The sequence below is a fragment of the Gymnoscopelus microlampas genome (assembly GCF_963454915.1).
Source record: "Gymnoscopelus microlampas genome assembly, chromosome: 1".
In the NCBI taxonomy this organism is placed as follows: domain Eukaryota; kingdom Metazoa; phylum Chordata; class Actinopteri; order Myctophiformes; family Myctophidae; genus Gymnoscopelus; species Gymnoscopelus microlampas.
In genome coordinates, this window is record NC_139962.1 from 2,001,620 (window position 1) to 2,027,568 (window position 25,949).

Genomic DNA, 25,949 nt, shown 5'->3' on the forward strand with positions numbered 1-25,949 from the left:
CTCAACTCATAATGTTTTACTGTAGGTTAGACTCTGAATCACTATCTAACAACTCAACTCATAATGTTTTACTGTAGGTTAGGCTCTGAGTCTCTGTCTAACAACTCAACTTATAATGTTTTACTGTAGGTTAGACTCTGAGTCTATCTAACAACTCAACTCATAATGTTTTACTGTAGGTTAGGCTCTGAGTCTCTGCCTAACAACTCAACTCATAATGTTTTACTGTAGGTTAGACTCTGAGTCTATCTAACAACTCAACTCATAATGTTTTACTGTAGGTTAGGCTCTGAGTCTCTGCCTAACAACTCAACTCATAATGTTTTACTTTAGGTTAGACTCTGAATCTCTATCTAAAAACCCAGCTCATAATGTTTTACTGTAGGTTAGGCTCTGAATCTCTGTCTAACAACTCAACCCATAGTGTTTTACTGTAGGTTAGACTCTGAATCTCTGTCTAACAACTCAACTCATAATGTTTTACTGTAGGTTAGACTCTGAATCTCTATCTAAAAACCCAACTCATAATGTTTTACTGTAGGTTAGACTCTGAATCTCTGTCTAACAACTCAACTCATAATGTTTTACTGTAGGTTAGACTCTGAATCTCTATCTAAAAACCCAACTCATAATGTTTTACTGTAGGTTAGACTCTGAATCTCTTGTCTAACAACTCAACTCATAATGTTTTACTGTAGGTTAGGCTCTGAATCTCTGTCTAACAACTCAACTCATAATGTTTTACTGTAGGTTAGACTCTGTGTCTCTGTCTAACAACTCAACTTATAATGTTTTACTGTAGGTTAGACTCTGAATCTCTGTCTAACAACTCAACTCATAATGTTTTACTGTAGGTTAGACTCTGAGTCTATCTAACAACTCAACTCATAATGTTTTACTGTAGTTAGACTCTGAATCTCTGTCTAACAACTCAACTCATAATGTTTTACTGTAGGTTAGACTCTGAATCTCTGTCTAACAACTCAACTCATAATGTTTTACTGTAGGTTAGACTCTGAGTCTATCTAACAACTCAACTCATAATGTTTTACTGTAGTTAGACTCTGAATCTCTGTCTAACAACTCAACTCATAATGTTTTACTGTAGGTTAGACTCTGAATCTCTGTCTAACAACTCAACTCATAATGTTTTACTGTAGGTTAGGCTCTGAGTCTCTGTCTAACAACTCAACTCATAATGTTTTACTGTAGGTTAGACTCTGAATCTCTGTCTAACAACTCAACTCATAATGTTTTACTGTAGGTTAGACTCTGAATCTCTTGTCTAACAACTCAACTCATAATGTTTTACTGTAGGTTAGACTCTGTGTCTCTGTCTAACAACTCAACTCATAATGTTTTACTGTAGGTTAGACTCTGAATCACTATCTAACAACTCAACTCATAATGTTTTACTGTAGGTTAGGCTCTGAGTCTCTGTCTAACAACTCAACTTATAATGTTTTACTGTAGGTTAGACTCTGAGTCTATCTAACAACTCAACTCATAATGTTTTACTGTAGGTTAGGCTCTGAGTCTCTGCCTAACAACTCAACTCATAATGTTTTACTGTAGGTTAGACTCTGAGTCTATCTAACAACTCAACTCATAATGTTTTACTGTAGGTTAGGCTCTGAGTCTCTGCCTAACAACTCAACTCATAATGTTTTACTGTAGGTTAGACTCTGAATCTCTGTCTAACAACTCAACTCATAATGTTTTACTGTAGGTTAGACTCTGAATCTCTGTCTAACAACTCAACTCATAATGTTTTACTGTAGGTTAGGCTCTGAATCTCTATCTAACAACTCAACTCATAATGTTTTACTGTAGGTTAGACTCTGAATCTCTGTCTAACAACTCAACTCATAATGTTTTACTGTAGATTAGACTCTGAATCTCTGTCTAACAACTCAACTCATAATGTTTTACTGTAGGTTAGGCTCTGAATCTCTGTCTAACAACTCAACTCATAATGTTTTACTGTAGGTTAGACTCTGAATCTCTGTCTAACAACTCAACTCATAATGTTTTACTGTAGGTTAGACTCTGAATCTCTGTCTAACAACTCAACTCATAATGTTTTACTGTAGGTTAGACTCTGAATCTCTGTCTAACAACTCAACTCATAATGTTTTACTGTAGGTTAGACTCTGAATCTCTATCTAACAACTCAACTCATAATGTTTTACTGTAGGTTAGACTCTGAATCTCTGTCTAACAACTCAACTCATAATGTTTTACTGTAGGTTAGGCTCTGAATCTCTGTCTAACAACTCAACTCATAAGGTTTTACTGTAGGTTAGGTTCTGAATCTCTATCTAACAACTCAACTCATAATGTTTTACTGTAGGTTAGACTCTGAATCTCTGTCTAACAACTCAACTCATAATGTTTTACTGTAGGTTAGACTCTGAATCTCTATCTAACAACTCAACTCATAATGTTTTACTGTAGGTTAGACTCTGAATCTCTGTCTAACAACTCAACTCATAATGTTTTACTGTAGGTTAGACTCTGAGTCTATCTAACAGCTCAACTCATAATGTTTTACTGTAGGTTAGACTCTGAATCTCTGTCTAACAACTCAACTCATAATGTTTTACTGTAGGTTAGACTCTGAATCTCTGTCTAACAACTCAACTCATAATGTTTTACTGTAGATTAGACTCTGAATCTTTGTCTAACAACTCAACTCATAATGTTTTACTGTAGGTTAGACTCTGAATCTCTGTCTAACAACTCAACTCATAATATTTTACTGTAGGTTAGACTCTGAATCTCTGTCTAACAACTCAACTCATAATGTTTTACTGTAGGTTAGACTCTGTGTCTCTGTCTAACAGCCCAACTCATAATGTTTTACTGTAGGTTAGGCTCTGAATCTCTATCTAACAACTCAACTCATAGTGTTTTACTGTAGGTTAGACTCTGAATCTCTGTCTAACAACTCAACTCATAATGTTTTACTGTAGGTTAGACTCTGAGTCTCTGTCTAACAACTCAACTCATAATGTTTTACTGTAGGTTAGACTCTGAATCTCTGTCTAACAACTCAACTCATAATGTTTTACTGTAGGTTAGACTCTGAATCTCTGTCTAACAACTCAACTCATAATGTTTTACTGTAGGTTAGGCTCTGAATCTCTATCTAACAACTCAACTCATAATGTTTTACTGTAGGTTAGACTCTGAATCTCTGTCTAACAACTCAACTCATAATGTTTTACTGTAGATTAGACTCTGAATCTCTGTCTAACAACTCAACTCATAATGTTTTACTGTAGGTTAGGCTCTGAATCTCTGTCTAACAACTCAACTCATAATGTTTTACTGTAGGTTAGACTCTGAATCTCTGTCTAACAACTCAACTCATAATGTTTTACTGTAGGTTAGACTCTGAATCTCTGTCTAACAACTCAACTCATAATGTTTTACTGTAGGTTAGACTCTGAATCTCTGTCTAACAACTCAACTCATAATGTTTTACTGTAGGTTAGACTCTGAATCTCTATCTAACAACTCAACTCATAATGTTTTACTGTAGGTTAGACTCTGAATCTCTGTCTAACAACTCAACTCATAATGTTTTACTGTAGGTTAGGCTCTGAATCTCTGTCTAACAACTCAACTCATAAGGTTTTACTGTAGGTTAGGTTCTGAATCTCTATCTAACAACTCAACTCATAATGTTTTACTGTAGGTTAGACTCTGAATCTCTGTCTAACAACTCAACTCATAATGTTTTACTGTAGGTTAGACTCTGAATCTCTATCTAACAACTCAACTCATAATGTTTTACTGTAGGTTAGACTCTGAATCTCTGTCTAACAACTCAACTCATAATGTTTTACTGTAGGTTAGACTCTGAGTCTATCTAACAGCTCAACTCATAATGTTTTACTGTAGGTTAGACTCTGAATCTCTGTCTAACAACTCAACTCATAATGTTTTACTGTAGGTTAGACTCTGAATCTCTGTCTAACAACTCAACTCATAATGTTTTACTGTAGATTAGACTCTGAATCTTTGTCTAACAACTCAACTCATAATGTTTTACTGTAGGTTAGACTCTGAATCTCTGTCTAACAACTCAACTCATAATGTTTTACTGTAGGTTAGACTCTGAATCTCTGTCTAACAACTCAACTCATAATGTTTTACTGTAGGTTAGACTCTGTGTCTCTGTCTAACAGCCCAACTCATAATGTTTTACTGTAGGTTAGGCTCTGAATCTCTATCTAACAACTCAACTCATAGTGTTTTACTGTAGGTTAGACTCTGAATCTCTGTCTAACAACTCAACTCATAATGTTTTACTGTAGGTTAGACTCTGTGTCTCTGTCTAACAACTCAACTCATAATGTTTTACTGTAGGTTAGACTCTGAATCTCTGTCTAACAACTCAACTCATAATGTTTTACTGTAGGTTAGGTTCTGAATCTCTGTCTAACAACTCAACTCATAATGTTTTACTGTAGGTTAGGCTCTGAATCTCTATCTAACAACCCAACTCATAATGTTTTACTGTAGGTTAGACTCTGAGTCTCTATCTAACAACTCAACTCATAATGTTTTACTGTAGGTTAGACTCTGAATCTCTGTCTAACAACTCAACTCATAATGTTTTACTGTAGGTTAGACTCTGTGTCTCTGTCTAACAGCCCAACTCATAATGTTTTACTGTAGGTTAGGCTCTGAATCTCTATCTAACAACTCAACTCATAGTGTTTTACTGTAGGTTAGACTCTGAATCTCTGTCTAACAACTCAACTCATAATGTTTTACTGTAGGTTAGACTCTGTGTCTCTGTCTAACAACTCAACTCATAATGTTTTACTGTAGGTTAGACTCTGAATCTCTGTCTAACAACTCAACTCATAATGTTTTACTGTAGGTTAGGTTCTGAATCTCTGTCTAACAACTCAACTCATAATGTTTTACTGTAGGTTAGGCTCTGAATCTCTATCTAACAACCCAACTCATAATGTTTTACTGTAGGTTAGACTCTGAGTCTCTATCTAACAACTCAACTCATAATGTTTTACTGTAGGTTAGGCTCTGAATCTCTATCTAACTGTTTTACTGTAGGTTAGGTTCTGAATCTCTGTCTAACAACTCAACTCATAATGTTTTACTGTAGGTTAGACTCTGAATCTCTATCTAACAACCCAACTCATAATGTTTTACTGTAGGTTAGGCTCTGAATCTCCATCTAACAACTCAACTCATAATGTTTTACTGTAGGTTAGACTCTGAATCTCCTTCTAACAACTCAACTCATAATGTTTTACTGTAGGTTAGGCTCTGAATCTCTATCTAACAACTCAACTCATAATGTTTTACTGTAGGTTAGACTCTGAATCTCTATCTAACAACTCAACTCATAGTGTTTTACTGTAGGTTAGGCTCTGAATCTCTATCTAACAACTCAACTCATAATGTTTTACTGTAGGTTAGACTCTGAATCTCTGTCTAACAACTCAACTCATAATGTTTTACTGTAGGTTAGACTCTGAATCTCTATATAACAACTCAACTCATAATGTTTTACTGTAGGTTAGGTTCTGAATCTCTGTCTAACAACTCAACTCATAATGTTTTACTGTAGGTTAGGCTCTGAATCTCTATCTAACAACTCAACTCATAATGTTTTACTGTAGGTTAGACTCTGAATCTCTATCTAACAACTCAACTCATAATGTTTTACTGTAGGTTAGGTTCTGAATCTCTGTCTAACAACTCAACTCATAATGTTTTACTGTAGGTTAGGCTCTGAATCTCTATCTAACAACTCAACTCATAATGTTTTACTGTATGTTAGACTCTGAATCTCTATCTAACAACTCAACTCATAATGTGTTACTGTAGGTTAGACTCTGAATCTCTGTCTAACAACTCAACTCATAATGTTTTACTGTAGGTTAGACTCTGAATCTCTGTCTAACAACTCAACTCATAATGTTTTACTGTAGGTTAGACTCTGAATCTCTGTCTAACAACTCAACTCATAATGTTTTACTGTAGGTTAGACTCTGAATCTCTGTCTAACAACTCAACTCATAATGTTTTACTGTAGGTTAGACTCTGAATCTCTGTCTAACAACTCAACTCATAATGTTTTACTGTAGGTTAGACTCTGAATCTCTGTCTAACAACTCAACTCATAATGTTTTACTGTAGGTTAGACTCTGAATCTCTGTCTAACAACTCAACTCATAATGTTTTACTGTAGGTTAGGCTCTGAATCTCTATCTAACAGCCCAACTCATAATGTTTTACTGTAGGTTAGACTCTGAATCTCTATCTAACAACTCAACTCATAGTGTTTTACTGTAGGTTAGACTCTGAATCTCTGTCTAACAACTCAACTCATAATGTTTTACTGTAGGTTAGACTATGTGTCTCTGTCTAACAACTCAACTCATAATGTTTTACTGTAGGTTAGACTCTGAATCTCTGTCTAACAACTCAACTCTTAATGTTTTACTGTAGGTTAGGTTCTGAATCTCTGTCTAACAACTCAACTCATAATGTTTTACTGTAGGTTAGGCTCTGAATCTCTATCTAACAACCCAACTCATAATGTTTTACTGTAGGTTAGACTCTGAGTCTCTATCTAACAACTCAACTCATAATGTTTTACTGTAGGTTAGACTCTGAATCTCTATCTAACAACCCAACTCATAATGTTTTACTGTAGGTTAGACTCTGAATCTCTTGTCTAACAACTCAACTCATAATGTTTTACTGTAGGTTAGACTCTGTGTCTCTGTCTAACAACTCAACTCATAATGTTTTACTGTAGGTTAGACTCTGAATCACTATCTAACAACTCAACTCATAATGTTTTACTGTAGGTTAGGCTCTGAGTCTCTGTCTAACAACTCAACTTATAATGTTTTACTGTAGGTTAGACTCTGAGTCTATCTAACAACTCATAATGTTTTACTGTAGGTTAGGCTCTGAGTCTCTGCCTAACAACTCAACTCATAATGTTTTACTGTAGGTTAGACTCTGTGTCTCTGTCTAACAACTCAACTCATAATGTTTTACTGTAGGTTAGACTCTGAATCTCTGTCTAACAACTCAACTCATAATGTTTTACTGTAGGTTAGACTCTGAGTCTATCTAACAACTCAACTCATAATGTTTTACTGTAGGTTAGACTCTGAATCTCTGTCTAACAACTCAACTCATAATGTTTTACTGTAGATTAGACTCTGAATCTCTGTCTAACAACTCAACTCATAATGTTTTACTGTAGGTTAGGCTCTGAATCTCTGTCTAACAACTCAACTCATAATGTTTTACTGTAGGTTAGACTCTGAATCTCTGTCTAACAACTCAACTCATAATGTTTTACTGTAGGTTAGACTCTGAATCTCTGTCTAACAACTCAACTCATAATGTTTTACTGTAGGTTAGACTCTGAATCTCTGTCTAACAACTCAACTCATAATGTTTTACTGTAGGTTAGACTCTGAATCTCTGTCTAACAACTCAACTCATAATGTTTTACTGTAGGTTAGACTCTGAATCTCTGTCTAACAACTCAACTCATAATGTTTTACTGTAGGTTAGGCTCTGAATCTCTGTCTAACAACTCAACTCATAATGTTTTACTGTAGGTTAGACTCTGAATCTCTATCTAACAACTCAACTCATAATGTTTTACTGTAGGTTAGACTCTGAATCTCTGTCTAACAACTCAACTCATAATGTTTTACTGTAGGTTAGACTCTGAATCTCTGTCTAACAACTCAACTCATAATGTTTTACTGTAGGTTAGACTCTGAATCTCTGTCTAATAACTCAACTCATAATGTTTTACTGTAGGTTAGACTCTGAATCTCTGTCTAATAACTCAACTCATAATGTTTTACTGTAGATTAGACTCTGAATCTCTGTCTAACAACTCAACTCATAATGTTTTACTGTAGGTTAGACTCTGAATCTCTGTCTAACAACTCAACTCATAATGTTTTACTGTAGGTTAGGCTCTGAATCTCTGTCTAACAACTCAACTCATAATGTTTTACTGTAGATTAGACTCTGAATCTTTGTCTAACAACTCAACTCATAATGTTTTACTGTAGGTTAGACTCTGAATCTCTGTCTAACAACTCAACTCATAATGTTTTACTGTAGGTTAGACTCTGAATCTCTGTCTAACAACTCAACTCATAATGTTTTACTGTAGGTTAGACTCTGAATCTCTGTCTAACAACTCAACTCATAATGTTTTACTGTAGGTTAGGCTCTGAATCTCTGTCTAACAACTCAACTCATAATGTTTTACTGTAGGTTAGACTCTGAATCTCTGTTTAACAACTCAACTCATAATGTTTTACTGTAGGTTAGACTCTGAATCTCTGTCTAACAACTCAACTCATAATGTTTTACTGTAGGTTAGACTCTGAATCTCTATCTAACAACTCAACTCATAATGTTTTACTGTAGGTTAGGCTCTGAATCTCTGTCTAACAACTCAACTCATAATGTTTTACTGTAGGTTAGGTTCTGAATCTCTATCTAACAACTCAACTCATAATGTTTTACTGTAGGTTAGACTCTGAATCTCTGTCTAACAACTCAACTCATAATGTTTTACTGTAGGTTAGACTCTGAATCTCTGTCTAACAACTCAACTCATAATGTTTTACTGTAGGTTAGACTCTGAATCTCTGTCTAACAACTCAACTCATAATGTTTTACTGTAGGTTAGACTCTGAGTCTATCTAACAGCTCAACTCATAATGTTTTACTGTAGGTTAGACTCTGAATCTCTGTCTAACAACTCAACTCATAATGTTTTACTGTAGATTAGACTCTGAATCTCTGTCTAACAACTCAACTCATAATGTTTTACTGTAGGTTAGACTCTGAATCTTTGTCTAACAACTCAACTCATAATGTTTTACTGTAGGTTAGACTCTGAATCTCTGTCTAACAACTCAACTCATAATGTTTTACTGTAGGTTAGACTCTGAATCTCTGTCTAACAACTCAACTCATAATGTTTTACTGTAGGTTAGACTCTGTGTCTCTGTCTAACAGCCCAACTCATAATGTTTTACTGTAGGTTAGGTTCTGAATCTCTGTCTAACAACTCAACTCATAATGTTTTACTGTAGGTTAGGCTCTGAATCTCTATCTAACAACCCAACTCATAATGTTTTACTGTAGGTTAGACTCTGAGTCTCTATCTAACAACTCAACTCATAATGTTTTACTGTAGTTTAGACTCTGAATCTCTGTCTAACAACTCAACTCATAATGTTTTACTGTAGTTTAGACTCTGAATCTCTATCTAACAACTCAACTCATAGTGTTTTACTGTAGGTTAGGTTCTGAATCTCTGTCTAACAACTCAACTCATAATGTTTTACTGTAGGTTAGACTCTGAATCTCTATCTAACAACCCAACTCATAATGTTTTACTGTAGGTTAGGCTCTGAATCTCCATCTAACAACTCAACTCATAATGTTTTACTGTAGGTTAGACTCTGAATCTCCTTCTAACAACTCAACTCATAATGTTTTACTGTAGGTTAGGCTCTGAATCTCTGTCTAACAACTCAACTCATAATGTTTAACTGTAGGTTAGGCTCTGAATCTCTATCTAACAACTCAACTCATAATGTTTTACTGTAGGTTAGACTCTGAATCTCTGTCTAACAACTCAACTCATAATGTTTTACTGTAGGTTAGACTCTGAATCTCTGTCTAACAACTCAACTCATAATGTTTTACTGTAGGTTAGACTCTGTGTCTCTGTCTAACAGCCCAACTCATAATGTTTTACTGTAGGTTAGGTTCTGAATCTCTGTCTAACAACTCAACTCATAATGTTTTACTGTAGGTTAGGCTCTGAATCTCTATCTAACAACCCAACTCATAATGTTTTACTGTAGGTTAGACTCTGAGTCTCTATCTAACAACTCAACTCATAATGTTTTACTGTAGTTTAGACTCTGAATCTCTGTCTAACAACTCAACTCATAATGTTTTACTGTAGTTTAGACTCTGAATCTCTATCTAACAACTCAACTCATAGTGTTTTACTGTAGGTTAGGTTCTGAATCTCTGTCTAACAACTCAACTCATAATGTTTTACTGTAGGTTAGACTCTGAATCTCTATCTAACAACCCAACTCATAATGTTTTACTGTAGGTTAGGCTCTGAATCTCCATCTAACAACTCAACTCATAATGTTTTACTGTAGGTTAGACTCTGAATCTCCTTCTAACAACTCAACTCATAATGTTTTACTGTAGGTTAGGCTCTGAATCTCTGTCTAACAACTCAACTCATAATGTTTAACTGTAGGTTAGGCTCTGAATCTCTATCTAACAACTCAACTCATAATGTTTTACTGTAGGTTAGACTCTGAATCTCTATCTAACAACTCAACTCATAGTGTTTTACTGTAGGTTAGGTTCTGAATCTCTGTCTAACAACTCAACTCATAATGTTTTACTGTAGGTTAGGCTCTGAATCTCTATCTAACAACTCAACTCATAATGTTTTACTGTATGTTAGACTCTGAATCTCTATCTAACAACTCAACTCATAATGTGTTACTGTAGGTTAGACTCTGAATCTCTGTCTAACAACTCAACTCATAATGTTTTACTGTAGATTAGACTCTGAATCTTTGTCTAACAACTCAACTCATAATGTTTTACTGTAGGTTAGACTCTGAATCTCTGTCTAACAACTCAACTCATAATGTTTTACTGTAGGTTAGACTCTGAATCTCTGTCTAACAACTCAACTCATAATGTTTTACTGTAGGTTAGACTCTGTGTCTCTGTCTAACAGCCCAACTCATAATGTTTTACTGTAGGTTAGGCTCTGAATCTCTATCTAACAGCCCAACTCATAATGTTTTACTGTAGGTTAGACTCTGAATCTCTATCTAACAACTCAACTCATAGTGTTTTACTGTAGGTTAGACTCTGAATCTCTGTCTAACAACTCAACTCATAATGTTTTACTGTAGGTTAGACTCTGTGTCTCTGTCTAACAACTCAACTCATAATGTTTTACTGTAGGTTAGACTCTGAATCTCTGTCTAACAACTCAACTCTTAATGTTTTACTGTAGGTTAGGTTCTGAATCTCTGTCTAACAACTCAACTCATAATGTTTTACTGTAGGTTAGGCTCTGAATCTCTATCTAACAACCCAACTCATAATGTTTTACTGTAGGTTAGACTCTGAGTCTCTATCTAACAACTCAACTCATAATGTTTTATTGTAGGTTAGACTCTGAATCTCTATCTAACAACTCAACTCATAATGTTTTACTGTAGGTTAGACTCTGAATCTCTATCTAACAACTCAACTCATAATGTTTTACTGTAGGTTAGACTCTGAATCTCTGTCTAAAAACTCAACTCATAATGTTTTACTGTAGGTTAGGCTCTGAATCTCTATCTAACAACTCAACTCATAATGTTTTACTGTAAGTTAGACTCTAAATCTCTGTCTAACAACTCAACTCATAATGTTTTACTGTAGATTAGGCTCTGAATCTCTATCTAACAACTCAACTCATAATGTGTTACTGTAGGTTAGACTCTGAATCTCTGTCTAACAACTCAACTCATAATGTTTTACTGTAGGTTAGACTCTGAATCTCTATCTAACAACTCAACTCATAATGGTTTACTGTAGGTTAGGCTCTGAATCTCTATCTAACAACTCAACTCATAATGTTTTACTGAAGGTTAGACTCTGAATCTCTATCTAACAACTCAACTCATAATGTTTTACTGTAGGTTAAGCTCTGAATCTCTATCTAACAACTCAACTCATAATGTTTTACTGTAGGTTAGACTCTGAATCTCTATCTAACAACTCAACTCATAATGTTTTACTGTAGGTTAGACTCTGAATCTCTGTCTAACAACTCAACTCATAATGTTTTACTGTAGGTTAGGCTCTGAATCTCTATCTAACAACTCAACTCATAATGTTTTACTGTAGGTTAGACTCTGAATCTCTGTCTAACAACTCAACTCATAATGTTTTACTGTAGATTAGACTCTGAATCTCTATCTAACAACTCAACTCATAATGTGTTACTGTAGGTTAGGCTCTGAATCTCTATCTAACAGCTCAACTCATAATGTTTTACTGTAGGTTAGACTCTGAATCTCTGTCTAACAACTCAACTCATAATGTTTTACTGTAGATTAGACTCTGAATCTCTGTCTAACAACTCAACTCATAATGTTTTACTGTAGGTTAGACTCTGAATCTTTGTCTAACAACTCAACTCATAATGTTTTACTGTAGGTTAGACTCTGAATCTCTGTCTAACAACTCAACTCATAATGTTTTACTGTAGGTTAGACTCTGAATCTCTGTCTAACAACTCAACTCATAATGTTTTACTGTAGGTTAGACTCTGTGTCTCTGTCTAACAGCCCAACTCATAATGTTTTACTGTAGGTTAGGTTCTGAATCTCTGTCTAACAACTCAACTCATAATGTTTTACTGTAGGTTAGGCTCTGAATCTCTATCTAACAACCCAACTCATAATGTTTTACTGTAGGTTAGACTCTGAGTCTCTATCTAACAACTCAACTCATAATGTTTTACTGTAGTTTAGACTCTGAATCTCTGTCTAACAACTCAACTCATAATGTTTTACTGTATTTTAGACTCTGAATCTCTATCTAACAACTCAACTCATAGTGTTTTACTGTAGGTTAGGCTCTGAATCTCCATCTAACAACTCAACTCATGTTTTACTGTAGGTTAGACTCTGAATCTCTATCTAACAACCCAACTCATAATGTTTTACTGTAGGTTAGGCTCTGAATCTCCATCTAACAACTCAACTCATAATGTTTTACTGTAGGTTAGACTCTGAATCTCCTTCTAACAACTCAACTCATAATGTTTTACTGTAGGTTAGGCTCTGAATCTCTGTCTAACAACTCAACTCATAATGTTTAACTGTAGGTTAGGCTCTGAATCTCTATCTAACAACTCAACTCATAATGTTTTACTGTAGGTTAGACTCTGAATCTCTGTCTAACAACTCAACTCATAATGTTTTACTGTAGGTTAGACTCTGAATCTCTGTCTAACAACTCAACTCATAATGTTTTACTGTAGGTTAGGTTCTGAATCTCTGTCTAACAACTCAACTCATAATGTTTTACTGTAGGTTAGACTCTGAATCTCTGTCTAACAGCCCAACTCATAATGTTTTACTGTAGGTTAGGTTCTGAATCTCTGTCTAACAACTCAACTCATAATGTTTTACTGTAGGTTAGGCTCTGAATCTCTATCTAACAACCCAACTCATAATGTTTTACTGTAGGTTAGACTCTGAGTCTCTATCTAACAACTCAACTCATAATGTTTTACTGTAGTTTAGACTCTGAATCTCTGTCTAACAACTCAACTCATAATGTTTTACTGTAGTTTAGACTCTGAATCTCTATCTAACAACTCAACTCATAGTGTTTTACTGTAGGTTAGGTTCTGAATCTCTGTCTAACAACTCAACTCATAATGTTTTACTGTAGGTTAGACTCTGAATCTCTATCTAACAACCCAACTCATAATGTTTTACTGTAGGTTAGGCTCTGAATCTCCATCTAACAACTCAACTCATAATGTTTTACTGTAGGTTAGACTCTGAATCTCCTTCTAACAACTCAACTCATAATGTTTTACTGTAGGTTAGGCTCTGAATCTCTGTCTAACAACTCAACTCATAATGTTTAACTGTAGGTTAGGCTCTGAATCTCTATCTAACAACTCAACTCATAATGTTTTACTGTAGGTTAGACTCTGAATCTCTATCTAACAACTCAACTCATAGTGTTTTACTGTAGGTTAGGTTCTGAATCTCTGTCTAACAACTCAACTCATAATGTTTTACTGTAGGTTAGGCTCTGAATCTCTATCTAACAACTCAACTCATAATGTTTTACTGTATGTTAGACTCTGAATCTCTATCTAACAACTCAACTCATAATGTGTTACTGTAGGTTAGACTCTGAATCTCTGTCTAACAACTCAACTCATAATGTTTTACTGTAGATTAGACTCTGAATCTTTGTCTAACAACTCAACTCATAATGTTTTACTGTAGGTTAGACTCTGAATCTCTGTCTAACAACTCAACTCATAATGTTTTACTGTAGGTTAGACTCTGAATCTCTGTCTAACAACTCAACTCATAATGTTTTACTGTAGGTTAGACTCTGTGTCTCTGTCTAACAGCCCAACTCATAATGTTTTACTGTAGGTTAGGCTCTGAATCTCTATCTAACAGCCCAACTCATAATGTTTTACTGTAGGTTAGACTCTGAATCTCTATCTAACAACTCAACTCATAGTGTTTTACTGTAGGTTAGACTCTGAATCTCTGTCTAACAACTCAACTCATAATGTTTTACTGTAGGTTAGACTCTGTGTCTCTGTCTAACAACTCAACTCATAATGTTTTACTGTAGGTTAGACTCTGAATCTCTGTCTAACAACTCAACTCTTAATGTTTTACTGTAGGTTAGGTTCTGAATCTCTGTCTAACAACTCAACTCATAATGTTTTACTGTAGGTTAGGCTCTGAATCTCTATCTAACAACCCAACTCATAATGTTTTACTGTAGGTTAGACTCTGAGTCTCTATCTAACAACTCAACTCATAATGTTTTATTGTAGGTTAGACTCTGAATCTCTATCTAACAACTCAACTCATAATGTTTTACTGTAGGTTAGACTCTGAATCTCTATCTAACAACTCAACTCATAATGTTTTACTGTAGGTTAGACTCTGAATCTCTGTCTAACAACTCAACTCATAATGTTTTACTGTAGGTTAGGCTCTGAATCTCTATCTAACAACTCAACTCATAATGTTTTACTGTAAGTTAGACTCTGAATCTCTGTCTAACAACTCAACTCATAATGTTTTACTGTAGATTAGGCTCTGAATCTCTATCTAACAACTCAACTCATAATGTGTTACTGTAGGTTAGACTCTGAATCTCTGTCTAACAACTCAACTCATAATGTTTTACTGTAGGTTAGGCTCTGAATCTCTATCTAACAACTCAACTCATAATGTTTTACTGTAGGTTAGACTCTGAATCTCTATCTAACAACTCAACTCATAATGGTTTACTGTAGGTTAGGCTCTGAATCTCTATCTAACAACTCAACTCATAATGTTTTACTGAAGGTTAGACTCTGAATCTCTATCTAACAACTCAACTCATAATGTTTTACTGTAGGTTAAGCTCTGAATCTCTATCTAACAACTCAACTCATAATGGTTTACTGTAGGTTAGACTCTGAATCTCTATCTAACAACTCAACTCATAATGTTTTACTGTAGGTTAGACTCTGAATCTCTATCTAACAACTCAACTCATAATGTTTTACTGTAGGTTAGACTCTGAATCTCTGTCTAACAACTCAACTCATAATGTTTTACTGTAGGTTAGGCTCTGAATCTCTATCTAACAACTCAACTCATAATGTTTTACTGTAGGTTAGACTCTGAATCTCTGTCTAACAACTCAACTCATAATGTTTTACTGTAGATTAGACTCTGAATCTCTATCTAACAACTCAACTCATAATGTGTTACTGTAGGTTAGGCTCTGAATCTCTATCTAACAACTCAACTCATAATGTTTTACTGAAGGTTAGACTCTGAATCTCTATCTAACAACTCAACTCATAATGTTTTACTGTAGGTTAAGCTCTGAATCTCTATCTAACAACTCAACTCATAATGTTTTACTGTAGGTTAGACTCTGAATCTCTGTCTAACAACTCAACTCATAATGTTTTACTGTAGGTTAGGCTCTGAATCTCTATCTAACAACTCAACTCATAATGTTTTACTGTAGGTTAGGCTCTGAATCTCTATCTAACAACTCAACTCATAATGTTTTACTCTAGGTTAGGCTCTGAATCTCTATCTAACAGCCCAACTCATAATGTTTTACTGTAGGTTAGACTCTGAATCTCTATCTAACAACTCAACTCATAGTGTTTTACTGTAGGTTAGACTCTGAATCTCTGTCTAACAACTCAACTCATAATGTTTTACTGTAGGTTAGACTCTGTGTCTCTGTCTAACAACTCAACTCATAATGTTTTACTGTAGGTTAGACTCTGAATCTCTGTCTAACAACTCAACTCTTAATGTTTTACTGTAGGTTAGGTTCTGAATCTCTGTCTAACAACTCAACTCATAATGTTTTACTGTAGGTTAGGCTCTGAATCTCTATCTAACAACCCAACTCATAATGTTTTACTGTAGGTTAGACTCTGAGTCTCTATCTAACAACTCAACTCATAATGTTTTATTGTAGGTTAGACTCTGAATCTCTATCTAACAACTCAACTCATAATGTTTTACTGTAGGTTAGACTCTGAATCTCTATCTAACAACTCAACTCATAATGTTTTACTGTAGGTTAGACTCTGAATCTCTGTCTAACAACTCAACTCATAATGTTTTACTGTAGGTTAGGCTCTGAATCTCTATCTAACAACTCAACTCATAATGTTTTACTGTAAGTTAGACTCTGAATCTCTGTCTAACAACTCAACTCATAATGTTTTACTGTAGATTAGGCTCTGAATCTCTATCTAACAACTCAACTCATAATGTGTTACTGTAGGTTAGACTCTGAATCTCTGTCTAACAACTCAACTCATAATGTTTTACTGTAGGTTAGGCTCTGAATCTCTATCTAACAACTCAACTCATAATGTTTTACTGTAGGTTAGACTCTGAATCTCTATCTAACAACTCAACTCATAATGGTTTACTGTAGGTTAGGCTCTGAATCTCTATCTAACAACTCAACTCATAATGTTTTACTGAAGGTTAGACTCTGAATCTCTATCTAACAACTCAACTCATAATGTTTTACTGTAGGTTAAGCTCTGAATCTCTATCTAACAACTCAACTCATAATGGTTTACTGTAGGTTAGACTCTGAATCTCTATCTAACAACTCAACTCATAATGTTTTACTGTAGGTTAGACTCTGAATCTCTATCTAACAACTCAACTCATAATGTTTTACTGTAGGTTAGACTCTGAATCTCTGTCTAACAACTCAACTCATAATGTTTTACTGTAGGTTAGGCTCTGAATCTCTATCTAACAACTCAACTCATAATGTTTTACTGTAGGTTAGACTCTGAATCTCTGTCTAACAACTCAACTCATAATGTTTTACTGTAGATTAGACTCTGAATCTCTATCTAACAACTCAACTCATAATGTGTTACTGTAGGTTAGGCTCTGAATCTCTATCTAACAACTCAACTCATAATGTTTTACTGAAGGTTAGACTCTGAATCTCTATCTAACAACTCAACTCATAATGTTTTACTGTAGGTTAAGCTCTGAATCTCTATCTAACAACTCAACTCATAATGTTTTACTGTAGGTTAGACTCTGAATCTCTGTCTAACAACTCAACTCATAATGTTTTACTGTAGGTTAGGCTCTGAATCTCTATCTAACAACTCAACTCATAATGTTTTACTGTAGGTTAGGCTCTGAATCTCTATCTAACAACTCAACTCATAATGTTTTACTCTAGGTTAGACTCTGAATCTCTGTCTAACAACTCAACTCATAAGGTTTTACTGTAGGTTAGACTCTGAATCTCTATCTAACAACTCAACTCATAATGTTTTACTGTATGTTAGACTCTGAATCTCTGTCTAACAACTCAACTCATAATGTGTTACTGTAGGTTAGACTCTGAGTCTCTATCTAACAACTCAACTCATAATGTTTTACTGTAGGTTAGGCTCTGAATATCTGTCTAACAACTCAACTCATAATGTTTTACTGTAGGTTAGACTCTGAATCTCTGTCTAACAACTCAACTCATAATGTGTTACTGTAGGTTAGACTCTGAGTCTCTATCTAACAACTCAACTCATAATGTTTTACTGTAGGTTAGGCTCTGAATCTCTATCTAACAACTCAACTCATAATGTTTTACTGTAGGTTAGACTCTGAGTCTATCTAACAGCTCAACTCATAATGTTTTACTGTAGGTTAGACTCTGAATCTCTGTCTAACAACTCAACTCATAATGTTTTACTGTAGGTTAGACTCTGAGTCTATCTAACAACTCAACTCATAATGTTTTACTGTAGGTTAGACTCTGAATCTCTATCTAACAACTCAACTCATAACGTTTTACTGTAGGTTAGACTCTGAATATCTGTCTAACAACCAACTCATAATGTTTTACTGTAGGTTAGACTCTGAATATCTGTCTAACAACTCAACTCATAATGTTTTACTGTATGTTAGACTCTGTCTAACAACTCAACTCATAATGTTTTACTGTAGGTTAGGCTCTGAATCTCTATCTAACAACCAACTCATAGTGTTTTACTTTAGGTTAGGCTCTGAATCTCTATCTAACAACTCAACTCATAGTGTGTTACTGTAGGTTAGACTCTGAATCTCTATCTAACAACTCAACTCATAATGTTTTACTGTAGGTTAGACTCTGAATCTCTATCTAACAACTCAACTCATAATGTTTTACTGTAGGTTAGACTCTGAATCTCTGTCTAACAACTCAACTCATAATGTTTTACTGTAGGTTAGACTCTGAATCTCTGTCTAACAACTCAACTCATAATGTTTTACTGTAGGTTAGACTCTGAATCTCTGTCTAACAACTCAACTCATAATGTTTTACTGTAGGTTATACTCTGAATCTCTGTCTAACAACTCAACTCATAATGTTTTATCGATCTTAGACTCTGAATCTCTGTCTAACAACTCAACTCATAATGTTTTATCGATCTTAGACTCTGAATCTCTGTCTAACAACTCAACTCATAATGTTTTATCGATCTTAGACTCTGAATCTCTATCTAACAACTCAACTCATAATGTGTTACTGTAGGTTAGACTCTGACGGCGGTTTCAGACTATGGTTTCGGGTGCGCACTCCAGACCGCTCCGTTTCCGAGTGCGCTTGGCTGGCCCGCATTCACACTGGCCAAGTCTCTAACGCGCTCGAATACACTTGCATATATACCCCCGATCCTATAGGTGGCGGCATGCACATAGTGCTTCCCCAGTGGACACAGACGTCATCAACTATGCGACAATGTTTGTGCTGGTCGCGCATAAATATAGGGTTGCATATATCTATGGGGTTGCCACTGGGGAGAGTCAGGAGCGCACTGAGCACACAGCGACGCGAGCGCACAGAAGTCAAGGCACAGACTGCTGTGTTGTTGGCGCGCGTGTTGTTGACAGACAACGGATGCACGCTTATGAGAAACAACACAAATAAAACCTGGTGAAACATTTGTGTGCATTTGCGCAAGATGAGGATACAGGAAACATTCAGTCTAAATGTCCAGTTTGCTAACCTTCACAACAACTACTACTTTTGTATTTGAAACCTTACATTTCTCTAAATATTATAAACTTTCACGACAGCTTAAGTACAAAAATATATAATTTATGAAAAGGCAACTAGCCTATACAGTGAAGTTGGACTGAATGACTGAAACCTTGTATTGTGAATTGTACTTCCATGTACTGTTTCTCATGTCTTACTAAATAAAGTAACGTCTTTTCTTTTTTTACTCTCTTTGTGTGGGGATTATCTGGCACATGTATGTATCTGTTATGAAAGAGAAATTGCATCATGAGTGAAACGGCTATAGTCCTTGGGAAACCATAAACCTACGTAGGCCTACATCTAAATGAGTTATATTTACTTACACATTTCAAATTACAAAGCCTTATAAGCTATATATTTCTGGGATGCATAGTAGCTGAAACTCCACAAGATATCCACAAGATATACTATTATATATATATATATATATATATATATATATATATATATATATATATATATATATATATATTGTTGCTGTCATTATATGGCCATGACACGGCCTCTCTTTCTATCTCGCGCTCTCATTCTATTTCTGTATGTAATGTTTTATATAAATAAATAAATAAGTTTTATATATAAATATTGCGGGTTTTAGCGCATCATCCCGCGGGTTCATTTGGTTATTTAATGATGAAATTAACCCGCGGGATCCGGCCATGGTTGAACCCCTGTGGATTGATCTGCGACGTCTTTTTGTTGACTGTTTTTGTCGAGTTTATATACCGTCACCTATTCCAAATAGCGGGCCACTTCCGTCAAACAGTACGCTTGCTTTCACACTGCAGCGTACCGTCTCCGAGGACGCATGATTCGGATCCGAGACTGCCTCCGGAGGTGGTTTCGGGAACGGAACGGGGATCCGTTTCGGGGAACGATACGCAACGTTCACACTACCACAACATCAGCCAAGTGGCCCAGGGTGCGCACCCGAAACCATAGTCTGAAACGGCCCTGAATCTCTGTCTAACAACTCAACTCATAATGTTTTACTGTAGGTTAGGCTCTGAATCTCTGTCTAACAACTCAACTCATAATGTTTTACTGTAGGTTAGACTCTGAATCTCTATCTAACAACTCAACTCATAATGTTTTACTGTAGGTTAGACTCTGAATCTCTATCTAACAACTCAACTCATAATGTTTTACTGTAGGTTAGACTCTGAATCTCTGTCTAACAACTCAACTCATAATGTTTTACTGTAGGTTAGACTCTGAATCTCTATCTAACAACTCAACTCATAATGTTTTACTGTAGGTTAGACTCTGAATCTCTATCTAACAACTCAACTCATAATGTTTTACTGTAGGTTAGACTCTGAATCTCTGTCTAACAACTCAACTCATAATGTTTTACTGTAGGTTAGACTCTGAATCTCTGTCTAACAACTCAACTCATAATGTTTTACTGTAGGTTAGACTCTGAGTCTCTGTCTAACAACTCAACTCATAATGTTTTACTGTAGGTTAGACTCTGTGTCTCTGTCTAACAACTCAACTTATAATGTTTTACTGTAGGTTAGACTCTGAGTCTCTATCTAACAACTCAACTCATAATGTTTTACTGTAGGTTAGACTCTGAATCTCTGTCTAACAACTCAACTCATAATGTTTTACTGTAGGTTAGACTCTGTGTCTCTGTCTAACAACTCAACTTATAATGTTTTACTGTAGGTTAGACTCTGTGTCTCTGTCTAACAACTCAACTTATAATGTTTTACTGTAGGTTAGACTCTGAGTCTCTATCTAACAACTCAACTCATAATGTTTTACTGTAGGTTAGACTCTGAATCTCTATCTAACAACTCAACTCATAATGTTTTACTGTAGGTTAGACTCTGAATCTCTGTCTAACAACTCAACTCATAATGTTTTACTGTAGGTTAGACTCTGAATCTCTGTCTAACAACTCAACTCATAATGTTTTACTGTAGGTTAGACTCTGAATATCTGTCTAACAACCCAATTCATAATGTTTCACTGTAGGTTAGACTCTGAATCTCTGTCTAACAACTCAACTCATAATGTTTTACTGTAGGTTAGGCTCTGAATCTCCTTCTAACAACTCAACTCATAATGTTTTACTGTAGGTTAGGCTCTGAATCTCTGTCTAACAACCCAACTCATAATGTTTTACTGTAGGTTAGGCTCTGAATCTCCTTCTAACAACTCAACTCATAATGTTTTACTGTAGGTTAGGCTCTGAATCTCTATCTAACAACCCAACTCATAATGTTTTACTGTAGGTTAGGCTCTGAATCTCCTTCTAACAACTCAACTCATAATGTTTTACTGTAGGTTAGGCTCTGAATCTCTGTCTAACAACTCAACTCATAATGTTTAACTGTAGGTTAGGCTCTGAATCTCTATCTAACAACTCAACTCATAATGTTTTACTGTAGGTTAGACTCTGAATCTCTATCTAACAACTCAACTCATAGTGTTTTACTGTAGGTTAGGTTCTGAATCTCTGTCTAACAACTCAACTCATAATGTTTTACTGTAGGTTAGGCTCTGAATCTCTATCTAACAACCCAACTCATAATGTTTTACTGTAGGTTAGGCTCTGAATCTCTATCTAACAACTCAACTCATAATGTTTTACTGTATGTTAGACTCTGAATCTCTATCTAACAACTCAACTCATAATGTTTTACTGTAGATTAGACTCTGAATCTCTATCTAACAACTCAACTCATAATGTTTTACTGTATGTTAGACTCTGAATCTCTATCTAACAACTCAACTCATAATGTTTTACTGTATGTTAGACTCTGAATCTCTGTCTAACAACTCAACTCATAATGTTTTACTGTAGGTTAGGCTCTGAATCTCTATCTAACAACTCAACTCATAATGTTTTACTGTAGATTAGACTCTGAATCTTTGTCTAACAACTCAACTCATAATGTTTTACTGTAGGTTAGACTCTGAATCTCTGTCTAACAACTCAACTCATAATGTTTTACTGTAGATTAGACTCTGAATCTTTGTCTAACAACTCAACTCATAATGTTTTACTGTAGATTAGACTCTGAATCTCTGTCTAACAACTCAACTCATAATGTTTTACTGTAGATTAGACTCTGAATCTCTGTCTAACAACTCAACTCATAATGTTTTACTGTAGTTAGACTCTGAATCTTTGTCTAACAACTCAACTCATAATGTGTTACTGTAGGTTAGACTCTGAATCTCTGTCTAACAACTCAACTCATAATGTTTTACTGTAGGTTAGACTCTGAATCTTTGTCTAACAACTCAACTCATAATGTGTTACTGTAGGTTAGACTCTGAATCTCTGTCTAACAACTCAACTCATAATGTTTTACTGTAGATTAGACTCTGAATCTTTGTCTAACAACTCAACTCATAATGTTTTACTGTAGGTTAGACTCTGAATCTCTGTCTAACAACTCAACTCATAATGTTTTACTGTAGGTTAGACTCTGAATCTCTGTCTAACAACTCAACTCATAATGTTTTACTGTAGGTTAGACTCTGAATCTCTGTCTAACAACTCAACTCATAATGTTTTACTGTAGGTTAGACTCTGAATCTCTATCTAACAACCAACTCATAATGTTTTACTGTAGGTTAGACTCTGAATCTCTATCTAACAACTCAACTCATAATGTTTTACTGTAGGTTAGACTCTGAATCTCTGTCTAACAACTCAACTCATAATGTTTTACTGTAGGTTAGACTCTGAATCTCTGTCTAACAACTCAACTCATAATGTTTTACTGTAGGTTAGACTCTGAGTCTCTATCTAACAACTCAACTCATAATGTTTTACTGTAGGTTAGACTCTGAGTCTCTATCTAACAACTCAACTCATAATGTTTTACTGTAGGTTAGACTCTGAATCTCTGTCTAACAACTCAACTCATAATGTTTTACTGTAGGTTAGGCTCTGAGTCTCTATCTAACAACTCAACTCATAATGTTTTACTGTAGGTTAGACTCTGAATCTCTATCTAACAACTCAACTCATAATGTTTTACTGTAGGTTAGACTCTGAGTCTCTGTCTAACAACTCAACTCATAATGTTTTACTGTAGGTTAGACTCTGAATCTCTGTCTAACAACTCAACTCATAATGTTTTACTGTAGGTTAGACTCTGACTCTCTGTCTAACAACTCAACTCATAATGTTTTACTGTAGGTTAGACTCTGAGTCTCTATCTAACAACTCAACTCATAATGTTTTACTGTAGGTTAGACTCTGAGTCTCTATCTAACAACTCAACTCATAATGTTTTACTGTAGGTTAGACTCTGAATCTCTATCTAACAACTCAACTCATAATGTTTTACTGTAGGTTAGACTCTGAGTCTCTGTCTAACAACTCAACTCATAATGTTTTACTGTAGGTTAGACTCTGAATCTCTGTCTAACAACTCAACTCATAATGTTTTACTGTAGGTTAGACTCTGACTCTCTGTCTAACAACTCAACTCATAATGTTTTACTGTAGGTTAGACTCTGAATCTCTATCTAACAACTCAACTCATAATGTTTTACTGTAGGTTAGTTCTATTCATGTTAATGTGTATTTCCAGACATGTAAATATGCACTTAAACAATACTTAGTAAACCTGACCTTTCACTCTGTACTTAGTCTGCTCTTTTTTTCCCCCTATACCAAACCACTTTGCAGATCTACAAGCTCACAACGCCTTGCAGCGTGAGGCGTTGTGTGCTTGTAGATATGCTATTTTTGGCTAAAGTTCTCCTCAGAAAAGGGATGCTTGGTTGAAGTGGTTAATGTAAACATCACAAAGATTTGGCGGACCCCTTGTAGTAACTCTAAGGACTCCCTAGGGGTCCCGGACCCGCTGTTGAAAACCCCTGCTGTAGGTTAGGTTCTGAATCTCTATCTAACAACTCAACTCATAATGTTTTACTGTAGGTTAGGTTCTGAATCTCTGTCTAACAACTCAACTCATAATGTTTTACTGTAGGTTAGGTTCTGAATCTCTGTCTAACAACTCAACTCATAATGTTTTACTGTAGGTTAGACTCTGAATCTCTGTCTAACAACTCAACTCATAATGTTTTACTGTAGGTTAGACTCTGAATCTCTGTCTAACAACTCAACTCATAATGTTTTACTGTAGGTTAGGTTCTGAATCTCTATCTAACAACTCAACTCATAATGTTTTACTGTAGGTTAGACTCTGAATCTCTGTCTAACAACTCAACTCATAATGTTTTACTGTAGGTTAGGTTCTTAATCTCTATCTAACAACTCAACTCATAATGTTTTACTGTAGGTTAGGTTCTGAATCTCTATCTAACAACTCAACTCATAATGTTTTACTGTATGTTAGACTCTGAATCTCTATCTAACAACTCAACTCATAATGTTTTACTGTAGGTTAGACTCTGAATCTCTGTCTAACAACTCAACTCATAATGTTTTACTGTAGGTTAGGTTCTGAATCTCTGTCTAACAACTCAACTCATAATGTTTTACTGTAGGTTAGACTCTGAATCTCTATCTAACAACTCAACTCATAATGTTTTACTGTAGGTTAGGTTCTGAATCTCTATCTAACAACTCAACTCATAATGTTTTACTGTAGGTTAGACTCTGAATCTCTATCTAACAACTCAACTCATAATGTTTTACTGTAGGTTAGGTTCTGAATCTCTATCTAACAACTCAACTCATAATGTTTTACTGTAGGTTAGGCTCTGAATCTCTGTCTAACAACTCAACTCATAATGCAGGATTATGCAAACATGTGACAAACGATGCATCGCGATTTCAGCCGCCAATTGTATCGATTCACCGTTTGTCTCATTTGAGAATAGTGACAATAGCAGATCTACATAGCAGCTTGTAGATCTGCCATTTTTTGCAATTTAAAAATAATGTTTCTCATGTGATTTTCACAATTTATTTTCTTATTTCTTGAGATGTTTTTCATTATTATTATTGTTATTTTTGTCCATATATGACATGCCCAAAATGGGTAAAGCAAGTTGGAAGTGGTTCAATTCAGTCAATCAGAACATCATAGACAAATAATTCAACATTGAAAAGCAGCCTTCCTCCCACCAGACGTCAATGTGAATGACTCCAGATGATTCAAGTGTTTATAAAGTATTTATAAAGTGTTTATTGTGCTCCAGTAGCTCTGAACAACACATTTCCCCTCAGTATCTGTGTTTAGTGTCTGTGTTTGGGGAAGGTCACTGACCTCTTTGGCAGGAACGGACCACAGATTTCCGAGAAAAGCCGACCTCCCCTGCAGCTCCTAAATCCTCTCAAATGAAAGAATAAAGAATAAAGCTGCTTATTCAGGCTCTGCCTTCCTGACGTCTGAGTCACTCTCTTTGCTCTCTCTCTCTCTCTCTCTCTCTCTCTCTCTCTCTCTCTCTCTCTCTCTCTCTCTCTCTCTCTCTCTCTCAGTCAACCTGAACACTGAGGATTATTCACAACCAGTGATGTAAAGTAACTAAGTACATGTACTCAAGTACTG

General features: G+C 35.3%; 1 protein-coding gene across 1 annotated transcript in view; it reads left to right on the top strand.

Annotated features, from left to right (window-relative positions):
• LOC311047715 (plakophilin-3-like) overlaps nucleotides 1–25,949 on the top strand; it is a 129,475-nt gene that overhangs the window by 78,173 nt on the left and 25,353 nt on the right. The gene's annotated exons all lie outside the window — the stretch shown is intronic.